Below are 6889 nucleotides of genomic sequence, written 5' to 3'. Positions count from 1 at the left end.
GCAGTGCAGACGCCCCCCGCGCCCCCCCCACCAACCTACCAGCCGCCGCTCGCCTCCCCCCCGGCCGCTGCTGCCACTGCCGCGCCCTAACCACCAACCAGCCGCTGCTGGCCTCCCCCCGGCCGCTGCTGCCGCTGGCGCTGATTGGGCCGGCAGGCTGGCAGAAGCCCCGGGGATTGGCTCCCTGCCTGCCTGCCTCGCCACATGGGCCCCGCCAGGCCTGGGCAGCACAGCGCTCCCCTTGGCCCCCTTCCCCCGCCCTTCTTGCCCTGGCCGGGCTGCGGGCAACGAGAGGCTGCTGGCAGCCGCCCCTGCCTCTCCTCCCGAGCCCTAACAGCCGGCTCACGCTCTGGGCAAAGGCCTAGTTCGCCTAGCGGGCAAGCCGGCCCTGCATACCATTTACAAATTAACCCCAGAAGCCTTTTCTCTACCATTGTTTTGCCCAGTTCAGCCCAAATATGACATCTTGGGACTGAATGTAAGGCTGCCCAAAGATCCATATATGCTTCATAGAAATGGCGTCCAGGGAAGGAGGATATTTGTCAGCTAAAGGGTACAGTGTGAGACAGTGAAACACCTCTCCTCAGTCCTGCTTGTTCCAGATACCATATAGACCCCACTCTCCCCAGGTCAGCAGCTTGGAATACAAAAAGGCTCCATATACCTTGGAAATTGCTGATAGGAAGCTAAGGAACTGATTGCAGGATTGTTGACCCCTTTTATGTATAGAGGAACTATTCTTGCATGCTTCCATGGGGCAGGGAGAATCCCATAAATTTAATTTGGGTCAAAAGAAGGGCCAGCCATTGGCTTTCTAAAGATCAACTGCTATGAAATCAGGTCCAGGGGCCTTGCCTGCTCCCATTTGCTTAATTGGAGAGCCTACTGTCTCAGGGAGAACGGTGTCATGAGTCATTGGGGGGTGGGGGGCTCAACCAGAACCCATTCATGGTCAGATCCAGGGGCCTAAGCAAAGATAGAGGTCAAATGATTTTCCCAGGTCCCGGGACCAATCCATGATGGAATCCTGGACACTACAGAAAGGTGATTATGAACATGTTCCAAATGGTCCATGATGCAGTATGATCGATCACGGAGAGAAGAATCTTGCATTTTGTCCATAAAACAAGCCACTTTTAATGGTTTATCAAAGTTCTGGAAGCACACTTCAATGATATGAGATCTGATAAATGAACCTGTTGGTTAGTGTGTTTTAAAAGATTATGTTTAGCCCTATTTCTCCTGATATTTTCTCTGCACTCATCAACAAACCAAGTATTTCTTCTCACAGTCCTACCAGTCGCTGACAGTTTTGTTCGGACTGGCTTGACAAGACCCACCATTCTACTTCATGCTGCTATCATTCCTACAGTATCCCCCTTTCTCGTAGATTCCATCAGCAGGAGCCTACAGTCCCTGGAATGCCTTTGGATAGGGGAAAAGAACCAGTCAGCTGGCCCTCTGGTCCGCAACCAATTTGTGTTATCTGATTCTCATATCATTTACAAACTTACCCAAGAAGCCTTTTCTCTACCATTGATTTGCCCAGTTCAGCTTTATAGATTCATCTTGATGACCACCTACCAGGGCTCAGGGTTTTTCCTCCTTACAGTAGCTCAGTCGAGGGACTGGATGACAACCAGCAATGCGGTAAGAGTGAAAGAACACGCAAAAAAAATGACCACATCCACAAATAGTCACCCACCCTCAGGTCACAGATCTGAGGTATCTATCCCAGAGAGCAGCACATAGGCAATGTCACTTGCAACTTTATGTGTCGCACAGGTGGGAATCACCTACATGGTCTAATTCTCTCTATCCATTTAAAATCACTATGCCAGGTTAAGATGTACAATTAAATAGGTGTTTGTCAGCAATATTCACCTTAGGGTCTAAGCATTCCTTTTCAAATGGATAAGCCCTTTTCATCCCTGTGAAGAAATGCCTTTTCTCCTGGGCAGTTGGCAAGCAACAGGCCTCCACTGGACTCTTTAAAAAGCTTCTGAGCTAAGAACAAGCAGGAAGCAGAGAGGAGATTAGTCTATGGCATTCCAGGTATAGCAGAGAGAAACAGAGGATTTGTGTTTTATCCATTTCTTTTATTCTTCCTTGCTTCAGTCTGGCATTGTGCTATAAGTATGCTTGTACATATTTTCTTTCAATAAATATTTTATAAATTTTAATGCTGGCAGTGGTTCTCTGTACCACATAGACCTCTACCGTTCTGGATGCACTATTTTAAAAAGGGAGCCCTATGAGTGGGAAAAGCAAAGTGTTGGCAACTGGGAACTCACTTTTTCCCTAGGGGCCCACAAGGTATTAAACTGACCATTTCCAGAATACTCATCCATGCTAAAGTCACAGATCTGAGGGAGCAAACCCAGAGGGACCAGCAGGTGGGAATCACCTAGGGGATTTAATTCTCTGTATCCATTTCAAATCAGTAGGCCATGGTTTAATGCACAATTAAATAGATGCTTGCCAGCAAAATTAACCTTAGGGTTTTTAGGTGCCCTTTCATCTAAGTATGGGTATGACAGCTCATTCAGAAATCTAATTGGCCCTGATGCCAGGAGAGGCTCATCCTTCCGCCCAGTGCGGGCATTAACATCACCTACTAGAAGTAGCAGGGCTCTAGGCTACTGTTCAATAACCATATCCAAAAAGGACCGTAGCTTGTTCCAGGGTGCCAAGATTTCACTGTGGGATGTGAATGGGGGAGGATTGATCGTAACAACTTAAGAGCAATGTGAGCACAAACTGTGAGGTGGCAATTAATGTGATACGGGAGCAATTAAGTGTTGTCGAAAGTAAGTCCTGGCTTTGGACGGCCCTTAGTACAACTAGGGTGGGCATGCACTACATAAGCAATGAAACCGGGTGCCCCAAACTGACCACAGTACTCTAGGTGAGGTCTAACCAGAGCAGAGTAAAGCACTTCCTGTTATCTGGACAGTATACTTTTGTGGATACAACCCAAAGTTGCATTTGCCTTTTGAGCTGCCGCATCACACTGCTGACTCATGTTCAGTATATGGTCTACTAAGACTCCTAGATCCTTTTTGCACATACTACTGTCAAGACAATTCTCCCCCATCCTATAATTATGCATTTGACTTTTCCTACACAGGTGGGAATCACCTACATGGTCTAATTCTCTCTATCCATTTAAAATCACTATGCCAGGTTAAGATGTACAATTAAATAGGTGTTTGTCAGCAATATTCACCTTAGGGTCTAAGCATTCCTTTTCAAATGGATAAGCCCTTTTCATCCCTGTGAAGAAATGCCTTTTCTCCTGGGCAGTTGGCAAGCAACAGGCCTCCACTGGACTCTTTAAAAAGCTTCTGAGCTAAGAACAAGCAGGAAGCAGAGAGGAGATTAGTCTATGGCATTCCAGGTATAGCAGAGAGAAACAGAGGATTTGTGTTTTATCCATTTCTTTTATTCTTCCTTGCTTCAGTCTGGCATTGTACTATAAGTATGCTTGTACATATTTTCTTTCAATAAATATTTTATAAATTTTAATGCTGGCAGTGGTTCTCTGTACCACATAGACCTCTACCGTTCTGGATGCACTATTTTAAAAAGGGAGCCCTATGAGTGGGAAAAGCAAAGTGTTGGCAACTGGGAACTCACTTTTTCCCTAGGGGCCCACAAGGTATTAAACTGACCATTTCCAGAATACTCATCCATGCTAAAGTCACAGATCTGAGGGAGCAAACCCAGAGGGACCAGCACACACTCAATGATGCTAGCACTGTTATGTGTCACGCAGGTGGGAATCACCTAGGGGATTTAATTCTCTGTATCCATTTCAAATCAGTAGGCCATGGTTTAATGCACAATTAAATAGATGCTTGCCAGCAAAATTAACCTTAGGGTTTTTAGGTGCCCTTTCATCTAAGTATGGGTATGACAGCTCATTCAGAAATCTAATTGGCCCTGATGCCAGGAGAGGCTCATCCTTCCGCCCAGTGCGGGCATTAACATCACCTACTAGAAGTAGCAGGGCTCTAGGCTACTGTTCAATAACCATATCCAAAAAGGACCGTAGCTTGTTCCAGGGTGCCAAGATTTCACTGTGGGATGTGAATGGGGGAGGATTGATCGTAACAACTTAAGAGCAATGTGAGCACAAACTGTGAGGTGGCAATTAATGTGATACGGGAGCAATTAAGTGTTGTCGAAAGTAAGTCCTGGCTTTGGATGGCCCTTAGTACAACTAGGGTGAACGTGCACTACATAAGCAATGAAACCGGGTGCCCCAAACTGACCACAGTACTCTAGGTGAGGTCTAACCAGAGCAGAGTAAAGCACTTCCTGTTATCTGGACAGTATACTTTTGTGGATACAACCCAAAGTTGCATTTGCCTTTTGAGCTACCGCATCACACTGCTGACTCATGTTCAGTACATGGTCTACTAAAACTCCTAGATCCTTTTTGCACATACTACTGTCAAGACAATTCTCCCCCATCCTATAATTATGCATTTGACTTTTCCTACCTAAATGCAGAACTTTACATTTATTCCCACTGAAATTCATTTTATTTGTTTTAGCCCAGTCTTCTAGATAGATTGTAACAACAAAGAAGGAAATGGATGGAAACCTCAACAGCACTGGGAGCGTGAAATGTGAGGAGGTTATTAATGTGATTCGGGAGCAATGAAGTGCTGTCAAAACTAAGCCTGCTAGTCCTGACTTTGGATGGCCCTTAGAAGAGCTAGGGTGGGCATGCACTATATAACCCATGAAACCTGGTAGATTAATAGCTTCCCTGGCTGAGTTTGAGCTCTAGAACAATAGCCCACCAGGACTCTGGAAGTGACCAATGAGAAACTAATGTTAAGTAAATAGCCTATCGTTAGGAGTTGGGTGTGTTTGGGTGTGGTTTATGCATGCTATTTAAACAGGGCTGTTATCCTGGAGTCTTCAGTCTTGTTCCTGAAATCACTTAATAAAGTAGAGCTGTTCACTGCAACGCGTCTTGAACCCAGTATTTATCACTGGTGACGAGAACAGGATCCTGTTGAGCGAGCCCAGAGCCATCTGCACCACACTGCACACCGAGCTGCAGTGCCACGCACATTGTACTGCAACCAGGACAAGGACACTTCAGCGCATTTGATGCCTCTGCAGAGGACTGGGACTCCTATATTTCCTCGAGTCCTCTGAGATCCCTGAGGCTGAGAAGAAGTGCGCCACTTTCTTCCGGGTCTGCGGACACTCAATGTTCGAGATTGCCTGCTGACTCCGGTGGAGCTACGAACCACTCCATACCAGATTATTATGAGGAGGTTATTAATGTGATTCGGGAGCAATGAAGTGCTGTCAAAACTAAGCCTGCTAGTCCTGACTTTGGATGGCCCTTAGAAGAGCTAGGGTGGGCATGCACTATATAACCCATGAAACCTGGTAGATTAATAGCTTCCCTGGCTGAGTTTGAGCTCTAGAAAAATAGACCACCAGGACTCTGGAAGTGACCAATGAGAAACTAATGTTAAGTAAATAGCCTATCGTTGGGAGTTGGGTGTGTTTTGGTGTGCTTTATGCATGCTATTTAAACAGGGCTGTTATCCTGGAGTCTTCAGTCTTGTTCCTGAAATCACTTAATAAAGTAGAGCTGTTCACTGCAATGCGTCTTGAACCCAGTATTTAACACTGGTGACGAGGACAGGATCCTGTTGAGCGAGCCCAGAGCCATCTGCACCGCACTGCACACCAAGCTGCAGTGCCACGCACATTGTACTGCAACCAGGACCAGGACACTTCGACGCATTTGACGCCTCTGCAGAGGACTGGGAGTCCTATATTTCTCGCTTCGAGTCCTTCCTCGAGTCCTCTGAGATCACTGAGGCTGAGAAGAAGCGCACCACTTTCTTCCGGGTCTACGGATGCTCAATGTTCGAGATTGCCTGCTGACTAAGGTGGAGCTACGAACCACTCCATACCAGATTATTATAGACTGGCTGCAGGAGCACTTCACTCCGATGCCCTCCATTATTGCGGCCCACCATGCATTCTAAATGAGGAACCAGGCAACAGGTGAGTCGATCATGGCCTATGTTATGGCTCTCCAGTGTGCGGCCTGACACTGCAACTTCCATGACCTCGAGCAAGTGCTCCGTGACCGGCTGGTTTGCGGAATTTGGGATGAGCAGATCCAAAGGCGGCTCATCGCCAAGTGGGACCCCACATTCAAGGTCACGCTTGAAGAAGCCCTCTCTGCAGAAGCCACCGACCAGTTCACCGCAGAAGTCTATCGAGCTCTGAGCCTGCCAGCTTCACAGAGGCCCAACACCACAGCCCACCACGTGGACACCTCCGACAAGGATGAGGAGGTCCTGAAAATACATTGCTCAGCCTGCCACAGCACTAGAACCTCTGCCACAGTCCCCCCCACCCCCCCATGGCACTAGCCCCCCCGCCATAGCTCACGCCAGCGAATCCCCCACCTCGACAGCATGTGCCAGCTGCGGGGAGCCCTACGAGCAGAAATACTACAATTTCCGAGATGCCTCATGTCAGAGCTGCGGAAAGGTCGGCCATATCACCCACACCTGCCATTTCAAGGGAATCCAGAGGTGATAGTCCACCCTTAGGGAGTCTGCACATGCCATGGAATTGCACACCACCGTCATCCAGCATCACCAGGCACTGCACTTGCCCCAGGACACCCCCGATAAACTTAAAGTGACTGTTCTAATTGAGTGAGCCCCTTCCACAATGGAGCTAGACACAGGGTCCCCCATCTCCAAAATCTCAGAGGACACCCTCTGTAGGCTCTGCCCTAAAGGGGGCCCTCCCCTCAGCCCGGCCGGTTTCATCCTATGGGACTTCCAACACAACAAAGTGGCTGCATAGTCTGAGTATTAAACAATTTTTG

Source organism: Gekko japonicus, unplaced genomic scaffold (assembly GCF_001447785.1).
Source record: "Gekko japonicus isolate JY-2015 unplaced genomic scaffold, Gekko_japonicus_V1.1 scaffold1487, whole genome shotgun sequence".
In the NCBI taxonomy this organism is placed as follows: Eukaryota; Metazoa; Chordata; class Lepidosauria; order Squamata; family Gekkonidae; genus Gekko; species Gekko japonicus.
This window is presented reverse-complemented; position numbering follows the sequence as displayed.